Genomic DNA, 17,373 nt, shown 5'->3' with positions numbered 1-17,373 from the left:
ACCTTTCAAGCAACTTCCTCCCCTTGGAAAGCCTAAGCACACCAATTGCCAATAAGAACATCCACGTCAGTACAGTTTGAGCTGTCCTGTCCCTGAAAATTGCAACAACAAAAAATCATATTAACTTCAATTTCTGAGGAAAAACAAGAACATATCATCCAGCACTCAACTGGGAGCACACTTAAAAGACCCATTCCCAGAGCTGTTGTTCTAAACACATGGCAGCCCATCATTATGGATGTCCTGATACTGACATATGAAATAAAATAAGACAGAAAGGTGTCACCTCTGAATCTACCCTTCTGCAAATTGGAGCCTATATTGCCTGTCACATACTTCTGAAGGACAGAATAAAGATTAATAAGGCCCTCAGGGTTAGTCGGTCTCAGAATTTGAAACAACAGTGATGGGAAAAAGAAAAGACTTTAACAGAATCTTATCACTTACAAAATAAAATCACCTTTAAAATTCCCCCATAAGAGTTCCAGCCCAGAGGGGAGCAGCACCCACCGCTGGGGCAGACTGGGCGTGCAGGGGAGCTCGTTCCTGCATCGCCATTTTGCAGCAGGGACCTTTCTTGCTGGAGACTGTGTGCACCAGCAGAAGGCTCACCAAGGAGACAGAGGTAAGCTGGGAGGCTTGCCCATGCTGGGCGCCTTCTAGCCTGCAGTTCCAGCCCAGAGGGGAGCAGCACCCACCGCTGGGGCAGACTGGGCGTGCAGGGGAGCGCGTCGCCGGCACCGGCATTTTGCAGCAGGGACCCTTCTTGCTGGAGACTGTGTGAACCCAGCAGAAGGCTCACTGAGGAGACAGAGGTTAAGCTGGGAGGCTTGCCCACACCGGGCACCTTCTAGCCTGCAGTTCCAGCCCAGAGGGGAGCAGCACCCACCGCTGGGGCAGACCGGGCGTGCAGGGGAGCTCGTTCCCGCATCGCCATTTTGCAGCAGGGACCTTTCTTGCTGGAGACTGTGTGAACCCAGCAGAAGGCTCACCAAGGAGACAGAGGTAAGCTGGGAGGCTTGCCCATGCTGGGCGCCTTCTAGCCTGCAGTTCCAGCCCAGAGGGGAGCAGCACCCACCGCTGGGGCAGACCGGGCGTGCAGGGGAGCGCGTCCCTGGCTCTGGCATTTTGCAGCAGGGACCCTTCTTGCTGGAGACTGTGTGAACCCAGCAGAAGGCTCACCGAGGAGACAGAGCAGGGACCTGTCTTTGCTGGAGACTTGTGAACCCAGCAGAAGTTCCCCAGAGGAGCCAGTGGTGAGCTGGGAAGGTCGCCCAAGATGCCGGCCAGTACCAGCAACACAGTGTCACAAGGAATACGGCAAATTAGAAAACAGGCAGTAGGGAGTAGAAAAACAACATGCAACCCAGCAACTCCTCAGCAAAATAGCACACCACAAAAAGAAAACCATCTACCAGATTGCAACGACAGTAACTTGGAAGAACTTCTAAGCCTTCCAGATAGAGAATTTAAAATTGCTGTGATTAAAAAACTGACAGAAGACATAAAGGAAAACAATGATAAGGGGAAAATAATTAATGACCAGAAGAATGAAATTGAGTCCCTAAAGAGGGAAGTAAAAGAAATGCAGGAGATCAAAGAATTAATGGAGACGCTAAAGAACTCTGGGAAAAGCAGTGAAAGCAGAATAGATGAAATGGAAGAACGAATAAGTACTCTTGAAGACACGGAAATAAAAAGAACTAAAACAGAAAAGGAAGGAGAAGTACGAAGGAAAAAGACCGAAGAAAGACTTCGGGAACTATCTGACTCCATGAGGAAAGGAAATATAAGAGTTATAGGAATCCCAGAAGGAGAGGAGAGAGATGTAGGAACAGAGAAAATATTCATGGATATAATTGAAGAGAACTTCCCAAACGCTAAGAAGGATCTGAAAATTGATATACAAGAAGCAAGAAGAACACCAAACTTCCATGACGAAAGGAAAAATACAGCAAGACACATAATAGTAAAGCTCCCAAGAATCCAAGACAAAGAAAAAATAATGAAACTAACAAGAGGGAAGAAACAGATAACATTCAAAGGGAAACCAATCAGACTGACATCAGACTTCTCTGAAGAAACACTACGGGCAAGGAGAGAGTGGAGGGACATAGTCAACAGACTCCAAGAAAACAGATGCCAACCAAGAATACTCTATCCCGCAAAGCTCTCCTTCCTCTTTGAAGAAAGAATATGGACCTTCCCAGACAAACAGAAACTCCGGAATTTCATTGCGACTAAACCCCCACTCAAAAAAATACTACAAGGAGTCCTAAAGCCAGACCTCAGAGGGACGAATAACAACAAAAGAAGGCCAAAGAAAGTTATTAAAAGAATAAATAAATAAAATCAAAGGAAAGACAAACACAATGGCAAATACAGATGCTAACATATCAATACTAACTCTAAATGTAAATGGACTAAACTCTCCAATAAAAAGACACAGAGTTGCAGGCTGGATTAAGAAACAAAACCCAACCTTTTGCTGTCTCCAGGAAACACATTTAGCTGCAAAAGATAAAAATAGACTCAAAGTTAAAGGATGGAAAACAATTCTACAAGCAAATGGACCAAAAAAGAAGGCAGGAACAGCTATACTCATATCAGATAAAACAGATTTCAAACTTAAAAAGATAAAAAGAGACCCCAGTGGTCATTACATTATGATCAAGGGGATAATACTTCAAGAAGAAATAACACTCATTAACATATATTCACCAAACGAAGGAGCACCAAAATATATCAGACAACTATTGGCATCTCTGAAAACAGACATCAGAGAAAACACATACGTAGTGGGAGACTTCAACACACCACTATCAACAATGGATAGATCAACAAGACAAAAAATAAGTAAAGACACTAAAGCTCTAAATAAGGATCTAGAGTGCTTAGGCTTAACAGACATATATAGAACACTAAACCAAAAAAATCTGAGTATACATTTTTCTCAAGCGCACACGGATCATTCTCTAGGATCGATCATATACTGGGGCACAAGACAAACATCAACAGATACACCAAGATTGAAATCATACCAACCATCTTTTCTGACCATGAAGGCATCAAACTAGAAATAAACCATAAAGAGAAGGCAAGGTATTCTCCTACCTCGTGGAGATTGAAACCACACTACTGGAACTCCACTGGACTAACGAGGAGATAAAAGAAGAAATTAAAAAATTCTTTGAATTGAATGACAAGGAGGACACCAATTTCCTAAATGTATGGGATGCAGCAAAAGCAGTAATAAGAGGAAAATATATAGCAATAGATGCTCACATCAAGAAACAAGAAAGAACTCAAAGAAACAACCTAATCTCGAAACTCAAAGATCTAGAAAAAGAACAACAAAAAAGCCCCAAAACCAGTAGAAGAAAAGAAATAATAAAAACCAAAGCAGAAATAAATGAAATCGAAACTAAAAAAACAATCCAAAAGATCAATGAAACCAAGAGCTGGTTCTTCGAAAAAATAAATAAAATAGATAAACCCTTGCCAGGCTCACAAGGGCAAAAAGGAGAAAGCACAAATAAATAGGATAATAAATGAAAGAGGAGAAATCACAACAGACACAGCAGAAATCAAAAGAATTATTAATAACTACTATGAACAGTTATATGGAAACAAGTTTAACAATCTACAGGAGTTGGACAAATTCCTACAACTCTACAATCACCCAAAGCTAGATAAAGAAGAAATAGAACACCTAAACAGACCAATTACAATTAGCGAAATTGAAATGGTAATCAAAAACCTCCCCAAAAACAAAAGCCCAGGACCTGATGGATTTACAAATGAATTCTACCAAACATTCAGAGACGAATTGGTACCTATCCTTCACAAACTCTTCCAAAAAATTGAGAAGGAAGGTATAATACCTAACACGTTCTATGAAGCCAACATTACACTAATACCAAAACCGAACAAGGACAACACAAAAAAAGAAAACTATAGGCCAATCTCCCTAATGAACACTGATGCAAAAATCCTCAATAAAATTTTAGCTATCAGAATCCAACAGTGTATCCATAAGGTAATTCACCACGACCAAGTAGGATTCATTCCAGGGACACAAGGATGGTTCAACATCCGAAAATCAATCAACGTTATCCAACACATCAACAAAAAGAATATAATAAAACATATGATAATATCAATAGATGCTGAGAAAGCTTTCGACAAAGTGCAACACCCATTCATGATAAAAGCCCTTGAAATTCTTGGGATACAAGGAACGTACCTCAACATCATAAAGGCCGTATATGACAAGCCAACAGCCAGTATCATTCTCAATGGTGAAAGCTGAAAGCAATTCCATTAAGATCTGGAACAAGACAAGGATGTCCACTTCACCACTGCTTTTCAATATAATACTGGAAGTCCTAGCCAGAGCAATAAGACAAGAGAAAGACATCCAAGGAATCCAAAGGGAAGAAGTCAAACTATCACTCTTTGCAGATGATATGATAATATACATAGAGAACCCCAAAAACTCCACAAAAAACTAATTCAACTCATCAATCAGTTCAGTAAAGTGGCAGGATACAAAATCAACACGCAAAAGTCAGTAGCCTTCCTATATACAAACAATAAATCTGAAGAAGAAGAAATAAAAAAAACCATCCCTTTTATTATTGAAACAAAAAAAATCAAATATTTGGGAATAAATCTAACAAAGAGGTAAAGGACCTATACAAAGAAAACTATAAAACACTGTTAAAAGAAATAGAAGAAGACACAAAAATGGAAAGACATCCCCTGCTCATGGATTGGGAGAATAAACATTATTAAAATGGCCATCCTACCAAAAGCAATATACAGATTCAATGCTATTCCAATCAAAATCTCAATGGCATTCTTCAAAGAAATAGAACAATTATTGATGAAATTCATATGGAATCACCAAAAACCCGAATAGCCAAAGCTCTCCTGAAAAAAAAGAAGGAATGGAGGCATCACACTCCCAGACTTCAAACTATACTACAAAGCCATAATCATCAAAACTGCATGGTATTGGAACAAGAACAGACATACAGACCAATGGAATCGAATAGAAAATCCAGAAATAAACCCACAGATTTATGGTCAACTAATCTTTGACAAAGGAGCAAAGACTATGCATTGGAGCAAAGAAAGTTTGTTCAATAAATGGTGCTGGGAAAACTGGGTCGCTACATGCAAAAGAATGAAGCTTGACCACTACCTCACACCATACACAAAAATCAACTCAAAATGGATTAAAGAACTAGACATAAGACCTGAAACCATAAAATACATAGAAGGAAATATAGGCGAAACACTATGGGATTTGCACATCCAAGACATCTTTACAGACACATCACCCAAAGCAGTGATAGTGAAGGCAAAGATCAACAGCTGGGACTACATCAAATAAAGAGCTTCTGCACAGCAAAAGAGACAATAACAAAAACAAAGAGAAACCCCACCAACTGGGAGAAAATTTTTGCACCCAACACTAATGATAAAGGACTGATCACAAAAATCTGCAAAGAGCTGATGAGACTCAACAACAACAAAGAAAATAATCCAGTCAAAAAATGGACAGAGGAACTAAAAAGAAACTTCTCTGAAGAGGAAATGCGAATGGTCAACAGGCATATGAAAAAATGTTCAACATCACTTGCAATCAGGGAAATGCAAATCAAAACTACCATGAGATACCATCTTACACCAGTGAGAATGGCACATATTAAAAAAACTAGCAACAACAAATGTTGGCGAGGTTGTGGAGAAAAAGGAACTCTCCTGCACTGTTGGTGGGAGTGAAAACTGGTCCAACCACTATGGAGAGCAGTGTGGAGATTTCTGGACCTACTAAACATAGAGCTTCCACAGGATCCAGCAATTCCACTCCTAGGTATTTACCCAAAGAACACAGAAACATCAATTCCAAAGAACACCTGCACCCCTATGTTTATAGCAGCACTGTTTACAATAGCTAAGCTTTGGAAACAACCCAAATGCCCAAAAATAGATGACTGGATCAAGAAGATGTGGTACATATATACCATGGAATATTACTCAGCATTCAAAAAAGATAAACACATGCAATTTGCAGCAACATGGATGACGCTGGAAGGGATCATGCTCAGTGAAATAAGCCAAAAAGAAAAAGAAAAATACCGGATGGTCTCACTCATAGCAGGGATCTAGAAAACTTAAATAAGGGACCAGGAAAATGAATAACTATAAGAAAGTGAAAATCAAAATCAACAAAAACTATGAACCAGAGACACTTTTTGGGGGGTGGGGGCGGGAGGGGAGGGATTGGGGTCAGAATGGGGGGATTGCAATTGTATGGGGAATATAAAAATAAAATTAATTTAAAAAAATAAATAAATAAATAAATAAATAATTAAAAATGGAAAACACATGAATATTTATTGTCATCTTATCTTATCAAAATGTGGAATTAAAAGTAGTGTTTTATGAAGAAGTAAAGTAATTGTATCTTCCTCCATTAATAGAAAAAAAAATAAAAAAAAAAAATAAAATTCCCCCATAAGTTTAGGTTCTGAATTACTTAAGCACCACAGTACAATGGACTCAGGAGAGTTGAATTCTTGAGCATTTTTTATTTATTTTGGTTTTTAAATTTTGCATATTTTTTACATCATTTTTCATTTTTGCACAATGTATGCATTTTCATCTTGGTTATAGTCCCCATACAATTCCCACCACCCTTGTTTTGATCCTACTCCCTTCTCCCCCGCCCCTCCCCGTAGTGTGTCCCTGGTTTACAGTTGCTTGTTGATTTTCATTTTTACTTTATTATAATTAGTCTTTTCTTGATCCCTTATTTAGGTTTTCTAGATTCCTGCTGAGTGAGACTATCTGGTATTTTTCTTTTTCTTTCTGATTTATTTCACTGAGCATGATCCCTTCCAGCCTCATCCATGTTGCTGCAAATTGCATGAGTTTATCTTTTTTGATTGCTGAGTAACATTCCATTGTGTATATGTACCACATCTTCTTGATTCAGTCATCTATATTTGGGCATTTGGCTTGTTTCCATAGCTTAGCTATTGTAAATAGTGCTGCGATAAACACAGAGGTGCAGGTGCCCTTTTGAATTAATGTTTCTGTGTTCTTTGGGTAAATACCTAGGAGTGGAATTGCTGGGTCATATGGAAGCTCCATCTTTAGCAGACTGAGGAACCTCCACACAGCTCTCCATAGTGGTTGGACCAGTTTGCATTCCCACCAGGAGTGCAGGAGAGTTCCTTTTTCCCACCAGCAGTGCAGGAGAGTTCCACATCCTCACCAACATTTGTTGCTGCTAGTTTTTTTAATATGTGCCATTTTCACTGGTGTAAGATGGTATCTCATTGTAGTTTTGATTTGCATTTCCCTGATTATCAGTGATGTCGAACATTTTTTCAAATGCCTGTTAGCCATTTGCATTTGCTCCCTGGAGAAGTTTCTTTTTAGCTCTTCTGCCCATTTTTTGACAGGGTTATTTACTTTGTTTTTGTTGAGTCTCATCAGCTCTTTGTAGATTTTTTTTTTTAAGATTTATTTATTTATTTATACAAGCACTGGGTACAGTCAGAAAGTCAGAAGCACGGGAGGGTGAGAGAATTCACCAGGGCCAGAGCGGGGAGCAGAGCAGGCAGAAGGACCAAAGTACACTGCTGAGGGGAGCAGCGGGCAGCAGGAGAGGTCTGCAGCCCATGTGGGACCCTCCTCCAGTGGCCGGGGAGCAGCCGGGGATTGAACCAGCGCTGCAGAGGCTGCAGTCAGCTTTGCAACCAAGCGCTCAACCGCTGCGCCACCAGGGAGGCCCTCTTTGTAGATTTTTGTGATCAGTCCTTTATCATTAGTGTTGTGTGCAAAAATTTTCTCCCCATCAGTGGGGTGTCTCTTTGTTTTGGTTACTGTCTCTTTTGCTATACAGAAGTTGAGCGATTATTTAAATATCTCATGGCCATTTGCATTTCAGTAAATGATGACATTTCCTCAATACCTTTTGTTATGTGCTATTTCTCATTTCTTTTTTTCATTTCTCATTTCTTAATTTGTGTTTCTTCCTGATCAGATCTGCCTGAAACCTCTTAATTTTATTGTATAGTGCTGAATTTCATGGATCAGCACTCTAACAACTCCTCTGTAAAGACCCTTGCTACTTTGCCCTTTTCCCCCTTTTATTAAACTCCCCTGGAAAACTTACCAACTTAGGTTAACATAACAACCCACTTACTCCGTCTCTGTGACAAAGCAGCACCTGGCAACTGAATTTACTTCCAACTTAGAGCTACAGATCTCAATAACTGCCAGATAACCTCACTACACTTTCATAGTAAATTCATTGTCTCAGCCTCCGAGAGAATTATTTCATACCCACTCTCTTATGTCAAGTCACCCAACTCTTTTCCCATCTCACCTCAGTTAATGACTTGTCATTTCAGGGGGGAAAACATAGATGCAATCAGACCAAATCTACTTCATCTTGCCACTCCAGATTCCATCAACTTACCACAATTTTTTTTTCTTACTGTGGTAAAGTATACAAAACAAAAATTTTACCATTCTAACCATATTTCGAGTATACATTTCAATGGCATTAAATACACTCATATTGGACACCATCACCACTACTCATCTCTAGAACTTTTTCATCTGTATTTTTGTGTGAGTTTTTTGTATTTATTTTTTAAGGAAATAATTATTTTAACTTTTACTAACTACTTGCTATTTGTGAAGCACTGCTCTACATAACCTGTATGTATGAACTAATTTAATCCTCACAACCCCTTTCCCATGAGATAGGTATCAGTTCTTCTACTTCACAGAACTATAACTGAGGCACATACACACACAAAAGCTGAAGACATAAAATGAATCATTGTTAATAGTCTCATAGTCTATCTTCCCTAACAATGAATGAATCATCTGAGCACACATCTCAGGCGATTCCTCTACCTGCATCCCAGTGTTTCTCATCCCCTCAAGGACTTCACTCCAGACATTGCCTTCTTTCTCTCTTATATCATCAAAATCTTTTTTTTTTTTTAAGATTTATTTATTTATTTATACAAGCACTGTGTACAGTCTGAAGCACGGGAGGGTGAGAGAATTCACCTGAGCCAGAGCGGGGAGCAGAACAGGCAGAAGGACCGAAGTACACTGCTGAGGGGAGCAGCGGGTGGCAGGAGAGGTCTGTGCGCCATGTGGGACCCTCCTCCAGTGGCCGGGGAGCAGCCGGGGATCAAACTGGTGCTGCAGAGGCTGCGGGCAGCTTCACAACCCAGCGTTCAACCGCTGCGCCACCGGGGAGGCCCCAAAATCTTCTTTCTGACTGAATCTTTCCTGATGATATTTAACAACAAAGAAAAATCCTCTCTTGACCCCACATCCTTCAGCTATTACCTGGTTTTCTGTTAGTTTTCACAGTGAAAGTCTTTGGAAAAATTATCTGTACTTAATCGTCTTCATTTCCTCCATCTCATTCTCTTCTAAACCCACTTCAATTTTGGTTTTCTGGACTGATGTAAGTATAGCCTGACTTAAATTTTATTAGTGATTTAACTTTTTAAAAATTCTAAATTTATATTATTCTAGCTATGAAAGATCAAGACTCAAATAGCTTTTTGTTTCCTATTATAGAAGGCAAGAAATTGAGTTGTTCTGCTTTCTCTGTACAGTTTACTGTTTCCAGGTCTTCATCAAATATTTTTAATCTATTTTTATTACTTTTTATTGAAGTAACATTGCATTGTAACATTATGTAAGTTTCAAGTGTGCATTATAATAAATCAATATTTATATAAACTACATTAAGTCCACCACTAAAAGCCCAATTCTATTCTTCACCATATAATTGTCCCTTTTGTTCCAATTTACCCAGCCCTCTTCTCCCTTCCCTTCTAGTAACCACTAATTGGTCTCATAACCTAGAAGTTTATTGTTTTGTTTAGTTCATCAGTTTTGTTTCTTTATACAAATACTAGTAAAATCATATAGTGTTTGCCTTTCTCCATCTGACTTATTTCAATAAAAATAGTACCCTCTAGTCCATCCATGTTGCTGCAAGTGGTAGAGTTCCATCTTTATTTATAGCAAAATAGTATTTCATTGAATATACATACCACTTCTTCATTCAATCATCTGTGAATGAATGCTTAAGTTGTTTCCACCTCTAGGCTACTATAAATAATGCTGTAATGAACTTCAAAGTATATACAATTCTTCAAAATAGTGTATTTGTATAATTTTGGTGAGCACCCTGAAGTGAGATAACTGGATAGTATGGAATTTCTATATTTAATTTTTTGAGGTAGCCCCGTAAACGTTTCCAGGGTATTTAGACAATTTACATTTCCTTCTTTCCACATTCTCACCACTTGTTGCTTGTCTTTTGGAAAATATCCATTCTCACAAGTGTGTGGTAATAACACCTTGTTGTCTTGATTTGCATTTTCCTGATAATAAGAGGTGAACATCTTTTCATGTGTCTGTTGGCCATCTGTATGTCTTCTTTGGAGAAGTGTCTGCTCAGGTCCTCTGCCAATTTGGGGGAGGGGGAGAGGGTGTTTGAGATTTTGTTGTTGAGTTTCAGGATTCTTTATACATTGTGGAATATTAACCCCTCGTTAGATGTATGCCAATATATTCTCAGTGACTATGATCTTTTTTCATTTTTTTCCAAGTAAGAGACTTTTTAATTTATATATATTTTACATCATTGTTCATTTTTAAACAATGTTTGCTTTCTTCTCTCAGGTGTAGTCCCCATAGAATTTTCACCACCAATTCACCTGTGCACCATCACCACAGTCCCCTGTGCTTCTCCCTCCCTCCTTCTGACCTCTCGGCCCCCCCCCCTTTTCATTTTAGTAAGTTTCTTTCCTTTGCAGAAACTTTTTGGTTTTCTATAGTCCCATTTGTTTATTATTGCTTTTGTTTCCATTGTCATTGGACTCAAGTCTCCAAACATATCTCCAAGGTCAATGTCAAAGAGCTTATCGCTCTTGTTTTCTTCATATATTTTATGGTTTCAAGATTTACATCTAACACTTTAGCTTCATGGACTTAAATATTCAGTTCCTTCCCCAGATTTGAGGAGCTCAGCTATTAGTTGACTAAACTTTCCATTTCCTTCCCCCTCTCTTCACTTTTTGGAATACCCATGACCCTTATGTTGGTTTTCCTAATGGAATCTGAGCTCTTATACCATTTGTTTGTTTGTTTTTAATCTTATATATATATATATATCTTTTTCCACCTGAATCATTTCTAGTTTTCTACATTCAGGCTCACTGATTCACTCCTCCTTAAGGACTATTCTATTTCAGCATTTTTTTATCTTGTTTATTGAATTCTTCACATCTGAATCTTTAATGGTTTCTTATTATATTTCTATCTTCTTAATTTTCCTCTCAAGCTCATTGAATTGCTTTTGTGAATTCTCTTGTTTCTCTTTGAATTACTTCTCTGACTTTTCCTGTATCTCTTTGAATTTCCTCATGATATTAGCTTTGAATTATCTACCCAATAGGGATATATAATGTTCCATGTCTTTGAGTTTGATTTCTAGAGAATCATTGTAGTTTTCTTGTGATATCATATTGCCTTCAGGTTTCAAGTTCACTGGTGTTATGTTTTTTTACCTGCCCATTTGCTATTTTAAATTATTCCTGTTAAAAAAAAAAAAAGGGAAAGGAAAAAAGAAATCCAGAATAGAATCACATTGAGGGGCGGAGCAACATGGCGGCGAGGAGACGCTGCGAGTAAGATCTCCCATTAAAAAAAGTTAATAGGGAGGAAAAGCGGCAGGTCCCAGTGAGAACTGAGACAGGGAAGATAAACGGACGACTCCAGCAAACTGCCCGAAGAAGAAAGTTGCCATAAAAGAGGTCGAGAAGGGAGGGAAGCGCAGAACCCTGCTCCCCTCCCCCGCCCACAGAGGCGGCTCTCTCCGACCGGCAGAGACGAGGGAAACAACAAACCAAAACGCCCAACAAGAAAAACGGATGCAGCAAGTGGGACTGTGAGTGGAAAGGAACTATTTCAGCCACCACACCCCGTGAACGGGAGCTGAGGCGAACCCTGCAGGATCCGCCGCGGAGGTGAGCTCCAGGCGCCAGTAAAGAGAGCCCCGCCCACCAGGAGGAGCCCAGCACCAGCACACAGCCCCGGCCACCCGGTAAGCTTGCGCGAAAGCGGCGCTCGGATTGCAGCTGCCCAGGGCCCTGCGCCTGCGACCTAGGCTTGCGGGGAGACGGCGGAGGCCCTCCCTGAGTGAGCAGGAACAAGGTGCCCAGGCAGGGGAGCGGGATTCAAAAGGCGCCATTCCCGCGCCACTGATCTGGGCTATAGCCCGCGTCCTGGAACTGAGGGCTTTGGAACTGAGACCCGGGCGGAGGCCCTCCCTGAGTGAGCAGGAACAAGGCGCCCAGGCAGGGGAGCGGGATTCAAAAGGCGCCATTCCCGCGCCACTGATCTGGGCTACAGCCCGCGTCCTGGAACTGAGGGCTTTGGAACTGAGACCCGGGCGGAGGCCCTCCCTGAGTGAGCAGGAACAAGGCGCCCAGGCAGGGGAGCGGGATTCAAAAGGCGCCATTCCCATGCCACTGATCTGGGCTACAGCCCGCGTCCTGGAACTGAGGGCTTTGGAACTGAGACCCGGGCGGAGGCCCTCCCTGAGTGAGCAGGAACAAGGCGCCCAGGCAGGGAAGCGGGATTCAAAAGGCGCCATTCCCGCGCCACTGATCTGGGCTACAGCCCGCGTCCTGGAACTGAGGGCTTTGGAACTGAGACCCGGGGCACGAAATTAGGGGCGTGGGTTCCCCACGACGGTGGGGCACAAGGCAGACACAGCACCCCAAAGCCGTTGAGGTGTACCCTACCATCCCCGCTCTGCTCCCTGTCCCACGGGGTGGAAAATCAGCTCCCCAAGGGCTCTAGGAGAGATCTCTGGTGCCACCTAGCGACTTGACCCCAGCACAGGCTACTGAAGGAGCTAGTGGCCAGCTGGGGAGTTAGCCCACACCGGGCCCCTTCTGAACAAGTAGTCTGAGCCCACAGGGAGAGCGAGCACCCACAGCCGGGGCAGACCAGGCGTGCAGAATAGTGTGCCTGAGACCAGAAGCACAGGGAGTGTGTCCCACATCACCATTTTAGAACAGGGACATTTCTTCAGTAAAGACTACCTGCAGAAGGCTTCCTCAGGAGCCAGAGGTGAGCGGGGGAAGTTCGCCCACGCCAGACCCCCTCTGGCCTGCAGTCCAAGCCCAGAGGGGAGCAGGAACCCACCGCCGGGGCAGACCAGGCGCACAGGGGAGTGTATCCCCACATCAGCATTTTAGAACAGGGACCTTTCTCCAGTAAAGGCTGCTTGAAACTGACAGATGACTCCTGGAAGAACCAGAGGGGAACAGAGAAGCCCACCCAAGATGCCGGCAAGTCCCAACAACACAGTGTCCCAACGCATACGGCAAATTAGAAAACAGACAGTAGGGAGGAGAAGAACCACACGCAACCTAGCAACTCTCCAGAGAAAAAGCACACCACAAAAAGAAAGCCAGCCCCCAGATTGCAACGACAATAACTTGGAAGAATTTCTGAGCCTTCCAGAAAGAGAATTTAAAATTGCCGTGATTAAAAAACTGACAGAAGTCATAAAGGAAAACAATGATAAGGGAAAAATAATCAACGATCAGAAGAATGCAATTGAGTCCCTAGAGAGGGAAAACAATGGTCAGAAGAAAGAAATTGAGTCCCTAAAGAGGGAAGTAAAAGAAATGCAGGAGATCAAAGAATTAATGGAAGAACTAAAGAATTCTGGGAAAAGCAATGAAAGCAGAATAGATGAAATGGAAGAACGAATAAGTAATCTTGAAGACACAGAAATAAAAAGAACCAAAACAGAGAAGGAAAGAGAAGTACGAAGGAAAAAGAACGAAGAAAGACTTCGGGAACTATCGGACTCCATGAGGAAAGGAAATATAAGAGTTATAGGAATACCAGAAGGAGAGGAGAGAGATGTAGGAACAGAGAAAATATTCAAAGAGATAATTGAAGAGAACTTCCCAAATGTGAAGAAGGAGCTGAAAATTGATATACAAGAAGCAAGAAGAACACCAAACTTCCACGACGAAAGGAAAAATACAGCAAGACACATAATAGTAAAGCTCCCAAGAATCCAGGACAAGGAAAAAATAATGAAGCTGGCAAGAGGGAAGAAACAGATAACATTCAAAGGAAAACCAATCAGGCTGACATCAGACTTCTCCGAAGAAACACTACGGGCAAGGAGAGAGTGGAGGGACATAGTCAACAGACTCCAAGAAAACAGATGCCAACCAAGAATACTCTATCCCGCAAAGCTCTCCTTCCTCTTTGAAGAAAGAATATGGACGTTCCCAGACAAACAGAAACTCCGGAATTTCATTGCAACTAAACCCCCACTCCAAAAAATACTACAAGGAGTTCTAAAGCCAGAACCTCAGAGCGACGAATAACAATGAAAGAAGGCCAAAAAAAAAAAAAAAAAGTTATTAAAAGAATAAATAAATAAAATCAAAGGAAAGACAAACACAATGGCAAATACAGATGTTAACATATCAATATTAACTCTAAATGTAAATGGACTAAACTCTTCAATAAAAAGACACAGAGTCGCAGGCTGGATTAAGAAACAAAACCCAACCTTTTGCTGTCTCCAGGAAACACATTTAGCTACAAAAGATAAAAATAGGCTCAAAGTTAAAGGATGGAAAACAATCCTACAAGCAAATGGACCAAAAAAGAAAGCAGGAACAGCTATACTTATATCAGATAAAACAGATTTCAAACTCAAAAAGATAAAAAGAGACCCCAATGGTCACTACATTATGATCAAGGGGACAATACTTCAAGAAGAAATAACACTCATTAACATATACTCACCAAACGAAGGAGCACCAAAATATATCAGACAACTGTTGTCCTCTCTGAAAACAGACATCAGAGAAAACACATACGTAGTGGGAGACTTCAACACACCACTATCAACAATGGATAGATCAACAAGACAAAAAATAAGTAAAGAAACCAAAGCTCTAAATAAAGACCTAGAGCAATTGGGCTTAACAGACATCTATAGAACACTAAACCCAAAAAAAACGGAGTACACATTTTTCTCAAGCGCACACGGATCATTCTCCAGGATCGATCACATACTGGGGCACAAGACAAACATCAACAGATACACCAAGATTGAAATCATATCAACCATCTTTTCTGACCATGAAGGCATCAAACTAGAAATAAACCATAAAAAGAAGGCAAGGAACTTTCCTACCTCATGGAGATTAAAAACCACACTACTGGAAGACCATTGGACTAATGAGGAGATCAAAGAAGAAATTAAAAAATTTTTTGAATTGAACGACAAGGAGGACACCAATATCCTAAATGTATGGGATGCAGCAAAAGCAGTAATAAGAGGAAAATATATAGCAATAGAAGCTCACATCAAGAAACAAGAAAGAACGCAAAGAAACAACCTAATCTCGAAGCTCAAAGATCTAGAAAAAGAACAACAAGAAAACCCCAAAACCAGTAGAAGAAAAGAAATAATAAAAACCAAAGCAGAAATAAATGAAATTGAAACTAAAAAAACAATCCAAAAGATCAATGAAACCAAGAGCTGGTTCTTTGAAAAATCAATAAAATAGACAAACCCCTAGCCAGGCTCACAAAGGAAAAAAGGGAGAAAGCACAAATAAACAGGATCATCAATGAAAGAGGAGAAATCACAACGGACACAGCAGAAATCAAAAGAATAATCAGTAACTACTATGAACAGTTATATGGAAACAAGTTTAACAATCTAGAGGAGATGGACAAATTCCTACAACTCTACAATCACCCAAAGCTAGATAAAGAAGAAATAGAACACCTAAACAGACCAATTACAATTAGCGAAATTGAAATGGTAATCAAAAACCTCCCCAAAAACAAAAGCCCAGGACCTGATGGATTTACAAATGAATTCTACCAAACATTCAGAGACGAATTAGTGCCTATCCTTCACAAACTCTTCCAAAAATTGAGAAGGAAGGGACAATACCAAACACGTTCTATGAAGCCAATATTACACTAATACCAAAACCGAACAAGGACAACACAAAAAAGGAAAACTACAGGCCAATCTCCCTAATGAACACTGATGCAAAAATCCTCAATAAAATTTTAGCTATCAGAATCCAACAATGTATCCATAAGATAATTCACCACGACCAAGTTGGATTCATTCCAGGGGCACAAGGATGGTTTAACATCCGAAAATCAATCAACGTTATCCAACACATCAACAAAAAGAAATATAAAAACCATATGATAATATCAATAGATGCTGAGAAAGCTTTCGACAAAGTGCAACACCCATTCATGATAAAAGCCCTTGAAGTTCTTGGGATACAAGGAACATACCTCAACATCTTAAAGGCCATCTATGACAAGCCAACAGCCAGTATCATTCTCAATGGTGAAAAGCTGAAAGCAATTCCATTAAGATCTGGAACAAGACAAGGATGTCCACTCTCACCATTGCTTTTCAATATAATACTGGAAGTCCTAGCCAGGGCAATAAGACAAGAGAAAGACATCCAAGGAATCCAAATAGGAAAAGAAGAAGTCAAACTATCACTATTTGCAGACGATATGATATTATACATAGAGAACCCCAAAAACTCCACAGAAAAGCTAATTCAACTCATCAATCAGTTCAGTAAAGTGGCAGGATACAAAATCAACACGCAAAAGTCAGTAGCCTTCCTATACACAAACAATAAATCTGAAGAAGAAGAAATCGAAAAGACCATCCCTTTTGTTATTGAAACAAAAAAAATCAAATATTTGGGAATAAATCTAACAAAAGAGGTAAAGGACCTATACAAAGAAAACTATAAAACACTGTTAAAAGAAATAGAAGAAGACACAAAGAAATGGAGAGACATCCCCTGCTCATGGATTGGAAGAATAAACATTATTAAAATGGCCATCCTTCCAAAAGCAATATACAGATTCAATGCTATTCCAATCAAAATTTCAATGTCATTCTTCAAAGAAATAGAAAAATTATTGATGAAATTCATATGGAATCACAAAAAACCCCGAATAGCCAAAGCTCTCCTGAAAAAAAAAAAGGGAATGGAGGCATCAGACTCCCAGACTTCAAACTATACTACAAAGCCATAATCATCAAAACTGCATGGTATTGGAACAAGAACAGACATACAGACCAATGGAATCGAATAGAAAATCCAGAAATAAACCCACAGATTTATGGTCAACTAATCTTTGACAAAGGAGCAAAGACTATGCATTGGAGCAAAGAAAGTTTGTTCAATAAATGGTGCT

The sequence above is a fragment of the Talpa occidentalis genome, unplaced genomic scaffold (genome assembly GCF_014898055.3).
Source record: "Talpa occidentalis isolate TD23 unplaced genomic scaffold, MPIMG_talOcc4v2.1, whole genome shotgun sequence".
NCBI lineage: Eukaryota > Metazoa > Chordata > Mammalia > Eulipotyphla > Talpidae > Talpa > Talpa occidentalis.
Note: the sequence above shows the minus strand (reverse complement) of the source record.